The following is a 15492-nucleotide window of genomic DNA, read 5'->3' as shown; positions in this document are numbered from 1 at the left end:
GGGGCTGTTTAGATAAAGACACAACTAAGTTAGTTTTAGTAGAGAGCTTGTTGTAACACAATAAAGTTATTTGTCCCTAAGCAATCGATAATTAGACCGGTAATCATTATTGCAATTTTATTTGAGGGAGAGGCATACGCTAACGTACTTTCTCTTCTTGGATCATATGCACTTATGATTGGAACTCTAGCAAGCATCCGCAACTACTAAAGATCATTAAGGTAAAACCCAACCATAGCATTAAAGTATAAAGTCCTCTTTATCCCATACACGAACAACCTACTTACTCGGGTCTGTGCTTCTGTAACTCACGCCACCCACCATAAGCAAATCATGAACATATTGCAAACCCTACAACGGGGATCCCTCATGCTTGCGCGACACGGAGAGCACCATAGGACAACACCAATAATAAAACATGCAACTCAAACCAATCACGGTCATCAATTAACCCACAGGACAAAACGGATCTACTCAAACATCATAGTGTTGGGGAACGTAGTAATTTCAAAAAATTTCCTACGCACACGCAAGATCATGGTGATGTATAGCAACGAGAGGGGAGAGTGTTGTCTACATACCCTTGTAGACCGTAAGCGGAAGCGTTAGCACAACGCGGTTGATGTAGTCGTACGTCTTCACGGCCCGACCGATCAAGCACTGAAACTACGGCACCTCCGAGTTCTAGCACACGTTCAGCTCGATGACGTCCCTCGAACTCCGATCCAGCCGAGTGTCGAGGGAGAGTTCCGTCAGCACGACGGCGTGGTGACGATCTTGATGTTCTACCGTCGCAGGGCTTCGCCTAAGCACCGCTACGATATTATCGAGGTGGACTATGGTGGAGGGGGGCACCGCACACGGCTAAGAGATCCAAGGGATCAATTGTTGTGTCTTTGGTGCTAGCCCTGCCCCTCTATTTATATGTTGAGCCCCGGGGTCGAAACTTGGAGCAAAAGCCTCCTCAAAGTCGGTTTTTCCCGAAAGGCAAGAGTCCCACTCGGACTCCAGGACCAAACGCCACAATCCTTGGCGTCTGGCCCAGACGCCATGGGCCTCGGCGTCTGGCCCAGGGCCAGACGCCAGGGTCTTCGGCGTTTGGCCCCCCTGGCCTCCGCAAAACTCCTTTTGCACCGATCTAAAGCCTCATGGGCTTGACCCCTTGGCCTAACCATATCATCCAATATATGAATCTTTACGTCTCGACCATTTCGAGACTCCTCGTCATGTCCCCAATCTCATCCGGGACTCCAAACTCCTTCGGTACATCAAAACATGTAAACTCATAATATAACTGTCATCGTAACCTTAAGCGTGCGGACCCTACGGGTTCGAGAACAATGTAGACATGACCGAGACACGTCTCCGGTCAATAACCAATAGCGGGACCTGGATGCCCATATTGGCTCCTACATATTCTACGAAGATCTTTATCGGTCAGACCGCATAACAACATACGTTGTTCCCTTTGTCATCGGTATGTTACTTGCCCGAGATTCGATCGTCGGTATCCAATACCTAGTTCAATCTCGTTACTGGCAAGTCTCTTTACTCGTTCCGTAATACATCATCTCACAACTAACATATTAGTTGCAGTGCTTGCAAGGCTTATGTGATGTGCATTACCGAGAGGGCCCAGAGATACCTCTCCGACAATCGGAGTGACAAATCCTAATCTCGAAATACGCCAACCCAACATCTACTTTTGGAGACACATGTAATGCTCCTTTATAATCACCCAGTTATGTTGTGACGTTTGGTAGCACCCAAGGTGTTCCTCCGGCAAACGGGAGTTGCATAATCTCATAGTTATAGGAACATGTATAAGTCATGAAGAAAGCAATAGCAACATACTAAATGATCAGGTGCTAAGCTAATGGAATGGGTCATGTCAATCAGATCATTCAACTAATGATGTGACCTCGTTACTCAAATAACAACTCTTTTGTCTATGGTTAGGAAACATAACCATCTTTGATTAACGAGCTAGTCAAGTAGAGGCATACTAGTGACACTCTGTTTGTCTATGTATTCACACATGTATTATGTTTCCGGTTAATACAATTCTAGCATGAATAATAAACATTTATCATGATATAAGGAAATAAATAATAACTTTATTATTGCCTCTAGGGCATATTTCCTTCACATAGGATAGCCATACATCATTGGGAAATAATATATAGTGTTGAGCACCATGTTTAAGTAGAGGTTACAGCGGGTAAAAGAGGGGTTACATCGCTGCGTACAGGGGGGGAGAGTTGGTGATGACGGCGGTGAAGTTATTGGTGTAGATTGCGGTGATGATGATGGCCCCGACGGCGTTCCGGCGCCACCGGAAGAGAGGGGGAGAGAGCCCCCCTCCTTCTTCTTCTTCCTTGATCTTCTCCCTAGATGGGAGAAGGGTTTCCCCTCTGGTCCATGGTCTCCATGGCATGGGAGGGGTGAGAGCCCCTTTGAGATTGGATCTGTCTCTCTCTGTCTCTGCGTTCCAGATTCTGCCCTTTCACCGTTTATTAAATTCCCGAAGATCCATAACTTCGATTGGGCCGAAATTTTGACACAATCTCTATCGGATATTAGCTTTATTGCGGCGAAAGAAGGGCACCAACCGCCTTACGGGGTGGCCACAAGGGCCCAGGGCGCGCCTGACCCCCCTGGGGCGCCCCCTACCTCGTGGCCCCCTCGGGCATCGTCTCACGTTGATTCTTCTTGCCAAAAATCACATATATTCCAAAAAAATCTCCGTCAGTTTTTATCCCATTTGGACTCCGTTTGGTATGGATTTTGTGCGGAACAAAAAATATGCAACAAACAGGAACTGGCACTGGGCACTGGATCAATATGTTAGTCCCAAAAATAGTATAAAAAGTTGCCAAAAGTATATAAAAGTTGTAGAATATTGGCATGGAACAATCAAAAATTATAGATACGATGGAGACGTATCAGGGTGTCGCTGTCAGAACTGGCAGATCTCGGGTAGGGGGTCCCAAACTGTGTATCTGAGGATCAATGGTAACAGGGGGAAACAAGGACACGATGTTTACCCAGGTTTGGGCCCTCTTAATGGAGGTAATACCCTACTTCCTGCTAGATTGATCTTGATGAATATGAGGATTACAAGAGTTGATCTACCACAAGATCGATGTGGCTAAACCCTCGAAGCCTAGACTATGGTAATTGTCATTCTGCCTCTACGGACCAAATCCTCCGGTTTATATATGCACCGGAGGGGCCTAGGGTTGTACGTAATCATCTTGCAGAGGAAGGAAACCTTACACCCGAACTTTAAACTTGCCATTCTACACATATAGGAGTCTATAAGGGCATATTTATTCCTAAGTGGTTTTGGTGGTTGATGACAACGCATTTGCGGACTAATCGTGTGCATTGAGAATTTTAGATATCTCATGATTTAGGCACAAGAAGATTCGTTGCCCCTCGGAGTCTAGTGAAGAAGGAGGTTTCCCTACGTTCCTTGTCAGTGGATTTGAGTCGTAGGAAAGCCGTACTATTAAGAGGGGGTCCACTTTGGAAAGGTTTGGGTGGAATCATCACGTACACGTCTGTTCCTTTTGCACCACCTTTCCTTTGCACCTTTGGAGCAACCACCGTTTATCCGTGTCTCTGCAAAATGAAGGACTCCTAGTAATTGTTGTGCTGTGGCATGCGGTAGTACTACTCATTCGAGCAGTAGTACCGCAGAGGCCATTGGTAGTACCGACCAGGGCCGTGGTAGTACCGCAAGCCCTTGCGGTAGTACCGCTCCCCGGGCGCAGTAGTATCGTGGCCTCGGGCCGGGCACATCAGCATGAGCGGAAGTAGGGGCAGATGTAATTTTTTACATCCGCGCCCTAAGCGGTAGTACCGCTCCCTGTATGTGGTAGTACCATGTCAGAGTTTTGCACAGATCGATACTCAGCGGAAGTAGCCACGGATGTATTTTTATTCGTCCATGCCTTCCCAGCCCAGACAACCCCTGCCTTGCAGTAGTACCGCAAGGGCGAGCGGTAGTACCGCTCTGGCGATTCTACCGCTCTTTGCTTCAACGCAACGGGGATGGTCTAGCTCCTGCCACGCAAGCGGTAGTACCGTAGAGCCCCGCGGTAGTACCGTAGGCCCTTGCGGTACTACCACATGTCTGGTGCGGTAGTACCGCATGTCGCACGTTGAGTAAGTGGGTAACAGTTGGATTTGTCCTATCACTATATAAGGGGAGTCTTCTTCTCCAAGTTGACTACCTCTTCCATCCCCAAGCTCCATTGTTGCTCTAAGCTCCATTTTCGCCCGATCTCTCTCCCTAGCCAATCAAACTTGTTGATTCTATAGGGATTGGTTGAGAAGGCCTCGGTCTACACTTCCACCAAGAGAAATTTGATTCCCCCACTATTCCCTTGCGAATCTTGTTACTCTTGGGTCTTTGAGCACCCTAGATGGTTGAGGTCACCGCGGAGCCATAGTCCATTGTGGTAAAGCTTCGTGGTATCGTTGGGAGCCTCCAAAAGTTGTGGAGATTTCCCCAACCTTGTTTTTAAAGGTTCGGTCGCCGCCTCCAAGGGTACCAATAGTGGAATCACGACATCTCGCATTGTGTGAGGGTGTGAGGAGAATATGGTGGCCCTAGTGGCTTCTTGGGGAGCATTGTGCCTCCACACCGCTCCAACGGAGACGTACTTCCCCTCAAAGGGAAGGAACTTTGATAACACATCCTTGTCTCCATCGACTCCACTTTTGGTTATCTCTCACCTTTACTTGTGCAAGCTTCTTTTGTGTTCTATCCCTAGCTTGCTTGTGTGCTTATTGTTGTTGCATCATATAGGTTGCTCACCTAGTTTCATATCTAGACAACCTACTTTGATGCAAAGTTTAATTTGGTAAACAAAAGCTAAAAATTGTTAGTTGCCTATTCACCCCCCTCTAGTCGACTATCGATCCTTTCAATTGGTATCAGAGCCTCGTATATTTATTAAGGACTTTTCCGTCCGAAGAGTATGGTTGACACCATAGACGGTGAGGAGGAGCACACTGGTGTAATTCCGTCCTCGTCTACGACCGCTGGGGGAACCTTGGTCTCATGTGAGGAGTTCAATGTGGCCTTGGACACATTGAAAACCTCCATGATGGCCGAGGTCAAAGGCATGCTTAAGAACTTTCTTGATGGTCTTAAATTATCCACCACACCATTGGAAGTGGTCGATCCCACTAGCAAGGTGACGGATGCTAACTCCGACAAGGGGGAGCTACTAGTGATAAAGTTCATTTGTCTAGTGGTAAAAGTGGAAACGGCATCTTTGCCCATGTTGAACCACCTCTTACTTACGAAGGACCGGTTCCATCCACTCATTTGAATCATGTTGGCCCTCCTACTAAGCTTGTGAAAAATGAGGATTTTGCCTCTTGGGTCTATCGCTTTAAACGTATTTTAAATCATAGTTCTACTAACCTTTGGAGAATTATTGAGCAAGGTTTCTATCCACATGACCCAAGCAACTTCACGCCTAGAGAAGCAGCGGATCATCAATTAAATGAGTCGCTGTTTGCATTCTCCAAGAGGCCATCCCTCCCAAAGATATTGCACATCTCCGCCCGTTCACTGTGGCCAAGGAAGCATGGAAACACGTTGTTTCACTTTACAAGGGAAGTGCAAGCATTCAACGCTCCAACTATGAAGTGGTGCAAGATGAAGCCGGCGAGTTTGCAATGAATGAAGATGAAGAACCTCGCGAGATTTACCGTAGATTAACCACTCTCGCGGTCTCACTCCGAGATCATGGGAGCAAGGATACAGATGACAATTGGATCAAGCGCAAGTTTCTCAAGGCCATGATGCCTTACCATAAGGCCATGTCCTCCATCATCCGTCAAAGGCCGGACTTCCACACCTTGTCCTCAAGTGAAGTGGTTGATGAGTTTGTGTCAATGCGGATCTTGGACAAGACTGCCGACAATGTGGTGTTGCGTTCTCAATGCACCAAGAAGCCAAACCTTGCATTGAAGGCCAAGGCTAGTGTGGAATAAGAGGGAGAAGAGGAAGAAGAGGAGAGTAACCCTGAAGATACAAAATATGCTTATCATGAGCACATGGCTCTCGCTTCAAGGCAATTTTGGAGCAAGAAGAACTCAAGGCCAAACTTCAACAAGAACAACTCAAGTGGCACCAAGGGCAAGCAATGACATGCTATAATTGTGGCAATGTGAGCCACTTTGTTGCGGAGTGCCCATATGAGAAGAGGGAAGACAATGGTGGAAATCTTATTTGAAAAGACAATGCCAAGTCCTTCCCCAACAAGAACAACTTCACCAAGAAAACTCCTCCCAAGGGGTTGTGGCACAAGAAGAGTACAATGATGATGATGATGATGAAGATGGTGAGATGGTTGCCATGGCCTCCGTTGCCATTGCAACAACTCCTCGGGTGTCCCTCTTCGACTCACCCAACGAGAACATCACCGCCAAGTGCCTCATGGCCAAAGCCACCAACAAGGTAACCCCCAACATCAAAACCTCCATCACCACTAATCCCTCTTTGACGGATTGCATTGATGAAAGTGAGGGGTCCAATGAGGAAGAAAATGAATTTGAGTCTTTTATGAGTAAGCTTAAAGGTAAATGCAAGGAGCACTTTGTTGCTCTCTTGGAACAACTTGGTGAAGCCAATGACATGATCGAGGCTCACGAAGACACCATCTCTAAGATGGAGGGACATAGTCATGACTATGCTGATGAGATATCAGATCTCTCTAATGCTCTTCTCTTGAAGAAGAGCATGGTCATCGTTTGGCTCTTGAGGAGTTACACGACGATGATCATGCTAAATTAAAGAAAGATCTTGATCTTGTTGTATCTCATGTGCTCAATTCCGAGAAGGCCAAACTTGGGGTTGATCTTGCTAGACTCAACGAGGAGGTTGATATACTCGACAAGGCTCACAAAGCCTTGAAGGGTGATCGTGCTATCCTCAAATAGTCTCATGATCAACTCCAAGTGAAGCTAACTAAGGAAAAAGCCACTTTTCCTCATATGGTCTTAATTTATAATGCAAATGCTACTAACCCATGTTGTGGGCATGTGCATCTTGTGGAGGCGAATGCTAAGTTGAAGGATCAACTTGAGAAAGGCCTTGTGTCTTGCATACAAGGTGAGAAGAACCTCAATGACCTTTTAAGCAATCAAAAGGAAGTTGTGGCCAAGGAGGGAATTAGGTTCGCACCCAAGTCAAAGAACAAGAAGAAGAACGACCTCCTCCTCTCAAGCAAACTTTTGTGAAGGAGGGAGAGGGTGCTTCCAAGGAGAATAAGAACAATGTGAAGGGTGGTGGTGTCAAGAAGGGCAATGCCACCCCTTCCAACAAAGCCGACGACTTTAACCCTTCTTATGTGTTGTACCGTCCTATTGATGGGCATGTTTATGCTAAATTTGTTGATTCTCCTTATGAGTACATTGAATGGTCTATTTGGGTTCCTCAGACCCTTGTTACTAAGATCAAAGGACCCATTAAAAAATGGGTACCAAAAACCAAGCATTGATCTCTTGTAGGTGTTTGCTTCTGGTGGGGGATCATGGTTGCTCGATAGTGGAGCCACTAATCATATAACCAGAAGCAAGGACTTGGTGGTGGACGTGCACAAGATTCCATCTATGCCCACCAATGTTGAGTGGGGTGATGCCTCATCTTCTAAGGTATTGGGACTTGGAAAGGTTGTCATTTCTGATGATCTCACGATCAAGAAAGTCATGCTTGTTGAGTCCCTTGCATACAATTTACTTTCCGTTCGTCAATTTGCACTCATGGGCTTTGCCACTTTCTTTGATATTGATACCATGGCGCTCTTGTGGAGCAAGACTCTTAAAGTAGCCTTTGTTGGTCATGTCGAGAATGGTCTCTATGTGATTAACTTTTCGGAGCGACCCACTAAGACCGCGACATGCCTAATGGCTAAAGTTGACGTGGGATGGCTTTGGCATCGCCGTTTAGCCCATGTCAATATGAGATCTTTGCAAAGTCTTCTCAAGGGGGACCATGTCTGTGGACTAACAAATGTTAGTTTTGCAAAAGATCGTGCTTGTAGTGCTTGTATTGAAGCAAAGCTACATGAGAAGGCTCCCCCTCCCACGACTATCATCTACTCAAATAGGCCCTTGGAGCTCCTTCACTTGGATCTCTTTGGACCTCCATCCTTTGATAGTCTTGGGGGTAGAAAGTATTGCTTGGTGATTGTGGATGATTATTCAAGATACACTTGGGTTTACTTCTTCAAGAGGAAGAGTGAGACCCAACAAACTATCATTGACTTTGCAAATGAAGCTCAATGCCAACATAATGCAAAGATCTTGATGATAAGAAGTGACAACGGCACTGAGTTCAAGAACTACACCTTGGATGAGTTTCTTAGTGATGAGGGGATCAAGCATCAATATTCCGCACCTTACACCCCTAAAATAATGGTGTAGCGGAGAGGAAGAACCGGACGTTGATGGGTGCGGCAAGGACCATGATGGCGGAGTTCAACTCTCCATACAACTTTTGGGCCGAAGCCATCAACACCGCATGTCATGCATCCAATTGGCTCTATCTCCACAAAGTCTTGAACAAAACTCCATATGAGATACTCACCGGTAATGTCGGTGTCAAAACCGGCGGATCTCGGGTAGGGGGTCCCGAACTATGCGTCTAAGGCAGGCAGGGGACACGATGTTTTACCCAGGTTTGGGCCCTCTTGATGGAGGTAAAACCCTACGTCATGCTTTATTTATTCTTGATGATACGAGTATTACAAGAGTTGATCTACCACGAGATCGGAGAGGCTAAACCCTAGAAGCTAGCCTATGGTATGATTGTATGTTGTCCTACGGACTAAAACCCTCCGGTTTATATAGACACCGGAGGGGCTAGGATTACACAAGGTTGGTTACAAAGGAGGAGATATCCATATCCGTACTTCCTAGCTTGCCTTCCACGCCAAGTAGAGTCCTATCCGGACACAGGACGAAGTCTTCAATCTTGTATCTTCATAGTCCAACAGTCCGGCCAAAGGATATAGTCCGGCTGTCCAGAGACCCCCTAATCCAGGACTCCCTCAGTAGCCCCTGAACCAGGCTTCAATGACGATGAGTCCGGCGCGCAGTGTTGTCTTCGGCATTGCAAGGCGGGTTCCTCCTCCGGATACACCACAGAAGAGTTTGAATAAAAGGATAGTGTCCGATCCTGCAAAATAAGCTCCACATACCACCGTAGAGAGAATAATATTTCCACAAATCTAATCTGCTAACACGTTTTTGCAACATGACATCATGCCATGGCTCGGTGATTATTCGAACTGTTTTTCTTTAACTAGCCCCGCACATAACGCGAGGGAGTTTCTTGACACATCTTGTCAAAGCAGAGATCGTGTCCCCCTTATTACGGGATTCTCATCAATACGGGCGTGGGTAACCCAACCTCACCTAGGACTCCTAGATTTTAGGCAAGTCCCAAACGGCCACAAGGAGGACGCTTGATATTCACCCTCTTTATAAAGGGACAAGGCTTTTACCTTTTTTCCTCCCGTGCTCAATCAAATCCTTCCCCCGCCTCGAGTTCTAACACCCAAAGCCCAGGTCAGGTGCTTCGGTCCTTCAATCATGTCCGGATCCAGCCTCCAGGGCCGGTGGATGCCCTCCTCCATCATGGAAGAGGATATCAAGAAGTTGAGGGAGGCAAGATACCTGACCGCCGAAGTTTCGCATTGGCTGCCTGCCTGAGGGCAGGTCGTCCCTACTCCTGAACCCAATGAAGACGTTGTGTTCATCTCCCACTTCCTCCGAGGACTAGGCCTCACTCTGGATCCCTTCATTAGGGGTTTGATGTTCTATTACGGGCTTGATTTCCATGAGCTAGCCCTGGATTCCTTTCTCCACATCTCGGCATTTATTGTCGTATGTGAGGCCTTCCTCCGCATTACCCCTCACTTTGGCCTGTGGCTGAAGACCTTTGATGTGAAGCCGAAGACGGTCGAGGGGCAGCATGCAGCATGCAGAGGTGCATTAATAAGCAAGATCGCTGGAGCTCCATGGCCAAGGGGTTCCTTTCCAGAGGTGTCCGGATTATTGCAACAAGAGTGGTTCTACGTCACCGCTCCTAGAAGTGCCAAGTGGGTAGCTTCCTCCGCCTTTCGCTCGGGCCCTCCACCACAACTGATGTCATGGATCAGCAGGGGGCTGAGCTGGGGTCCAGCCAAGGATGTGCCCATACTGCAGAGCCGCATCTGAGATCTCTTCGAGGGAGATTTTAGTTTGGTTATGGTAGTGCAAGTCATGCTGGTTCGTCGAGTCCAGCCTTGCAAACGCCGGCCCCTCCGTATGTGGGAATTCAACCCGGAAGGACCGCGCACTGTCCAGAACTTCCTCAGCCTGACGCACGAGGAGTTGTACAAATCGTTCTTCGGACCCCAAGAAGAGTGTCTGGACACTACCGAGGATGTGGGCCTAAGCAGCAACCGCACCGCGGCCCAAGTAAGTAATCCCACGGCCGAACACACCGTATTTTTATTTATTATGACATCATTCTAAAGAATCGCTCTTTGACCAGGACTGGATAGCAAAGGCGAATATGATCCGGTGTTTGGCCCCCCTTCCTAAAGGCTTGGGCAATCCGATGCTGGAAAAGATGCTCGAGCCAGCACCCTGCCCGGTGCCCTCAAAGGAAGATGAACGGGGGATAAAGAGGGCGAAAGCAGGCCTCCACCGCTACCTATTCCAACCGAGGGAATGAGCGCCTCCGTGAGGGAGGATAACTAAGGGGAAGAATCTGACGTTCCCTCGCCCCGGGGGAGGAAGAGGACTACCTCTGAAGATCCGGAAACCAAAGTTTCCAAACGGGAGAAGAAAACTTCACTGGAGGGTCCTGCCTTGGAGGGTTCTCTTGCCGCACAAATTCCGCACGGGGATCAGCCCTCTAACGAGCTGTAAGTAATCAAAAAGGACTTAGTAGTGAAGATATACTACCTTACCTTTGAGGAAAATGACCGAAGCATTTATCTTGCAGTTCGGATCTCAGCCCTTCTCAGCAGAGCTTGTCTTAAGGGGATCTTCTTCCGGAGATGATGGAGAGCGAAACGCCTCCCCTGGATTCCCCAGCTCAAGAAGCGGGCGACCTTGAAGTGTCGTCGCGGAGGGTCACTCCAGATCCGGTGAGGCCAGAAGATAATCCTATGGTCGCCCGAAGTCCCCAGTATCCGGCACCGTCTGGTATGCGGTCAGACGCACTAAGGGATCTGCTAGAGCGAGCCACTATCTCAGAAGAGCACCATACATTGATGGGTACGGTGATTGAAAGGATTTCATCCACCGAAAGCGGGTTGCATGAAGCCTTTATGAGTCTACTGACGGGCTTTGAGGTACGTGAAATGATATACATTTGTGGTAGTACCGCACATTTTTAGGTGTGCCCTGTGTAGATAGTAGCCCCTGAGACTCTGGTTGTCGTCGAGAACGGCAGTGAACAGAGGATCATAGTCCCAGGTAATAACCAGACCGCCTTTATGTGCAGGTGCGTGAAGCTCCGGTGGCTCCCCGGACTGATGGGGTTGCCGAACTAAAGCAGCGACTGGATGCGGCGGATGCCGACATCGATCTTGTTAACAAGCGGCTTGATGAGGCACATGGTAGGTGATGTTTATAGTGAATGTCACATAGTAAGAGCAGCGTGATGCCAGTATCTTTGATATGTTGTGACTGCAGATGGAGCTTCCACCGTGGAGGCCCTACGGGCGGAGCTTGCCCAAGCCAAGGAGCAAGCAAGGAGTAGTAATGCGGCCGCTTTGAAGGCCGCCGAAGAGTTGAGAGCCGAGAAGGCCGTGCATAGCGAGAGCAAAGAGAAAATTGCCAAAATGGCTGTGAAGTTAAAAGACACTGCCGACCACTGCTAGTTTCTTGAAGAAGAAAACTAGGCGAAGGCTACAAACCTCGAAAAGGCCACAATGGCGACCAAAGACACCCGCTCTGCAATGAGAGCAAAGAAGGAGGAACTCCGTGAAGCTGGGGACATTGTGGCTGGGAAGCCCTTTATGCTGTGGAGTTCGGCCAACGCATATCTGGACTTGGCGGCGAGCGTCGTCGATGCGGCCAAATACTTCCGAGATCAAACAGATCGTGAAGTGGACAAGCTGTTCTGGTCGCAATTTAACGTTCCAGAGCGTCCGCTTCCATTGAATGATTAGCTTGCCGAATGGGCCAAACTCAATAGATTGTCCGGACTCGCCATGAGGTCTGTCGTGGATCCTCTGTGGCCGGAAAGGACAAAGCCGAACAACTATTTTAGCTTGGTGCAGCAGTTCCTTGGTGCGGTGCCACGCATTAATGCGATGAAGAGGTCGGCGTGCATAGAAGGCTTGCGGATGACCCTTGCTCGTGTCAAAACATACTGGGCGGAGATGGATGCCACCACTGTCGCGGCGCAGGGTTCGGCCATAGGCCGAGTGGCTGCCGAGCACTATTTTGAAGAAGTTCTTGAGGGCGCTCGTTCGATAGAGGCCCATTGCTCGAAGAATGTTATGTTTGAGTGACATGTATTCCCATTTTAAAGACAACGTTTTATTGAATTTATCAAGGCTGTATTTATACTTTTGCCCAAAAGTATTGTGATGCCTCCTGTGCGGCCGTTTATGTATACATGTATATAACCTGAAAGATTGCAGTCGTCGGCTTCAGCCCACACGCATATAATGCGGGGGTGTTCGCAGAAGATGCGTATTCTCACTTAATCCAACATCTTGGTCCTATTAAGGAGGTGATAGCGCAACGAACTAGGCAACCGGACTATAATGTTTTAACACTTTCACTTAGCCAGAGGAGTTTGACAGTGGGGCTACTATATAGCCCGTGGTGGCTCCGCACTCATCCGGATTCGTGGTGCGTACATGCCTGGCCGGGAAACGACCCTTCATTAATGCGGAGGAATCCCGAAGATTCCAATAGGTCATCGAGTGGTTGACCAGTCTCACGCTATATCATGACAGTCAGTTTTCGGCTTTCTCTAATGAGGTGCTTGTCCGGATGAACCAGGGCACAATCGCAGTAGTTCTCCTGGTGCCACCTTAGCCGATAGAGCGGAACGTAAGGCAGCAAACACAGGAGCCGGGCAAACCCAACATTTGACCAAAGACATGATTCGGAGCTGATGCATATAATGCCGAACTCGCGACGCCGAACACTCCCTAAGGTATTCGGTCTTTATGGTGTAAACCGGGTCTAAACAGTACCGTTTGTAATAAGCCCCTGGTGTCCAGGTACGTGCATCATTATGGCATGGCCACATGCCAATACGTCAGCATCCTTCTCGATTGTACTGAGAATCCGAGGGATGTAAATCAACAAGAGACAGTAAAAAAGGTTTACGCAGGGTCTTAATCTACAAAGAATCCTTGGAACGGGTCCCTGCTGCACGTCTGCGCCTGTGTCTCCGTTGTGCCGTATCCTGGGCAGGTGTAGCACGATGCTCATCTGTAAAAGAGAGGAACTTAATTGAAAAGTTGCTGAGCAAAAGTTAAGTTATACTAAATAAACAACATATAGTTCAAAATGAGTAAAGGTGAGCCTTATTGCCACTTGTGCGCACGTGTTGAGCCCCTTGTATTGTAATAGGGGTATAGCCATCAAACCTGTATCAATTATATATAGCTGTACCGGACTCGTCCAACCGTGAGTCTTAACAACCTGTCAGATACTTTAGTTGGTCAGGCCGTTTACTGTGCGGCTGCCAAGGCAGCCGCACTGTATTCAGCGCGCAAGGAGCGCTCAATATTTCCATTTACTTTGATGATGCCGCGTGGACCGGGCATCTTAAGCGTGAGGGAAGCGTAATGCGGTATTGCGTTAAAGCGAGCGAAAGATTCGCGTCCGAGCAGTGCTTGATAGCCACTTTGGAACGGAGCGATGTGGAAGGTTAAATTTTCGCTGCGGAAGTTATCGGGGAAGCCGAATATAACCTCTAGTAGCAGGGAGCCCCTGCAATGGGCCTCTGGGCCTGGCGTTACTCCTTTAAAGGTAGCATTGCTGCGGCAAATTTTTGTTGAGTCTATCCCCATTTTGCGGACTGTGTCCTGATATATCAGATTTAAACTGCTGCCGCCGTCCATCATGACTCGTGTGAAGTGGTATCCGTCAATTATTGGATCTAATACCAAGGCAGCCCATCCTGCACGCCGGATACTTGCCAAGTAATCCCGATGGTCGAAGGTGATCAGTTGGGACGACCAGTGGCGGAGCTCTGTGGTGATAGGCCCTCGGGCATGTCTTTCTAGGGGTGCCGCTTTGTTTTTCCCCTTTAACACGTGTAACACGTTGACTGTTTTGACTTTTGGTGGGAATTTCTTCTGTTCCCCTATGCTTTGCTTGTGAGGCTCATCCTCGTCTTCGCTTGGTGTATCCTGCCCCTTGTGCTCGGCGTTGAGCTTGCCGGACTGTTTGAAGACCCAACATTCTCTGTGGGTATGATTTGCAGGTTTATCAGGGGTGCTATGGATCTGACATATTTGGTCCGGAATTTTGTTTAGGCTGGACATTTCGTCTCTATTGCCTTTGGAGGGCGGCTTCTGCTGACCTGGTCGAGAGCTTCTAAATCCGGCATTTACCGTCGTGCTCTTCGGGTTGTCTTCTTTATTCCGGCGCTTGTTCTTGCTGCGTCGTGATTTCCCATTTCCATCCCTGACTTCGGATGTACTTGGGTCGCTGGTGCTGCATCGGGCTAACCAGCTATCCTGGCCCACGCAAAAACGGGTCATGAGGCTTGTTAATGCTGCCATTGTTCTCGGCTTTTCTTGACCGAGGTGTCTGGCAAGCCATTCGTCTTGAACGCTATGCTTGAAAGCTGCTAAGGCTTCGGCGTCTAGACAGTCGACTATTTGGTTCTTTTTAGTGAGGAACCTGTTCCAAAGTGGTCGGGCTGACTCACCGGGTTGTTGAGTTATATGACTTAAATCGTCTGCATCCGGTGGTCGGACATATGTCCCTTGAAAATTTGCCTGAAAGGCGTCTTCGAGCTCTTCCCAGCTTCTGATGGAGTTTTCGGGGAGGCTTTTAAGCTAGTGCCGAGCTGGCCCTTTGAGCTTGAGGGGTAAGTACTTGATGGCGTGGAGATCATCTCCTCGAGCCATATGGATATGGAGGATGTAGTCCTCAATCCAGACCGCAGGGTCTGTTGTTCCGTTGTACGCCTCTATGTTTACGGGTTTGAATCCCTCTGGAAATTCATGGTCCAGCACCTCGTCGGTGAAACATAGGGGGTGTGCGGCACCCCTGTATTTGGGTGTACTGTGGTGTTCGGATGTTTGTTGTGTTGCATTGTATGTTGGAGTGCGCTTGCGTGGTCCATAGATGGATCTGGTTGCGCCGTCCTTTTGATGCGAGCCCTTGCGTGGGTCGCGTATTGGCTTAAGTGTGGCGTCATTTGCCGCTCTATATTGGCCACGAGGTCATCTATCCGACCGGTTGGCCGTTTTATTTTTTAGTTGCGGA

This window comes from Triticum dicoccoides, chromosome 2A (assembly GCF_002162155.2).
Source record: "Triticum dicoccoides isolate Atlit2015 ecotype Zavitan chromosome 2A, WEW_v2.0, whole genome shotgun sequence".
NCBI lineage: Eukaryota > Viridiplantae > Streptophyta > Magnoliopsida > Poales > Poaceae > Triticum > Triticum dicoccoides.
Note: the sequence above shows the minus strand (reverse complement) of the source record.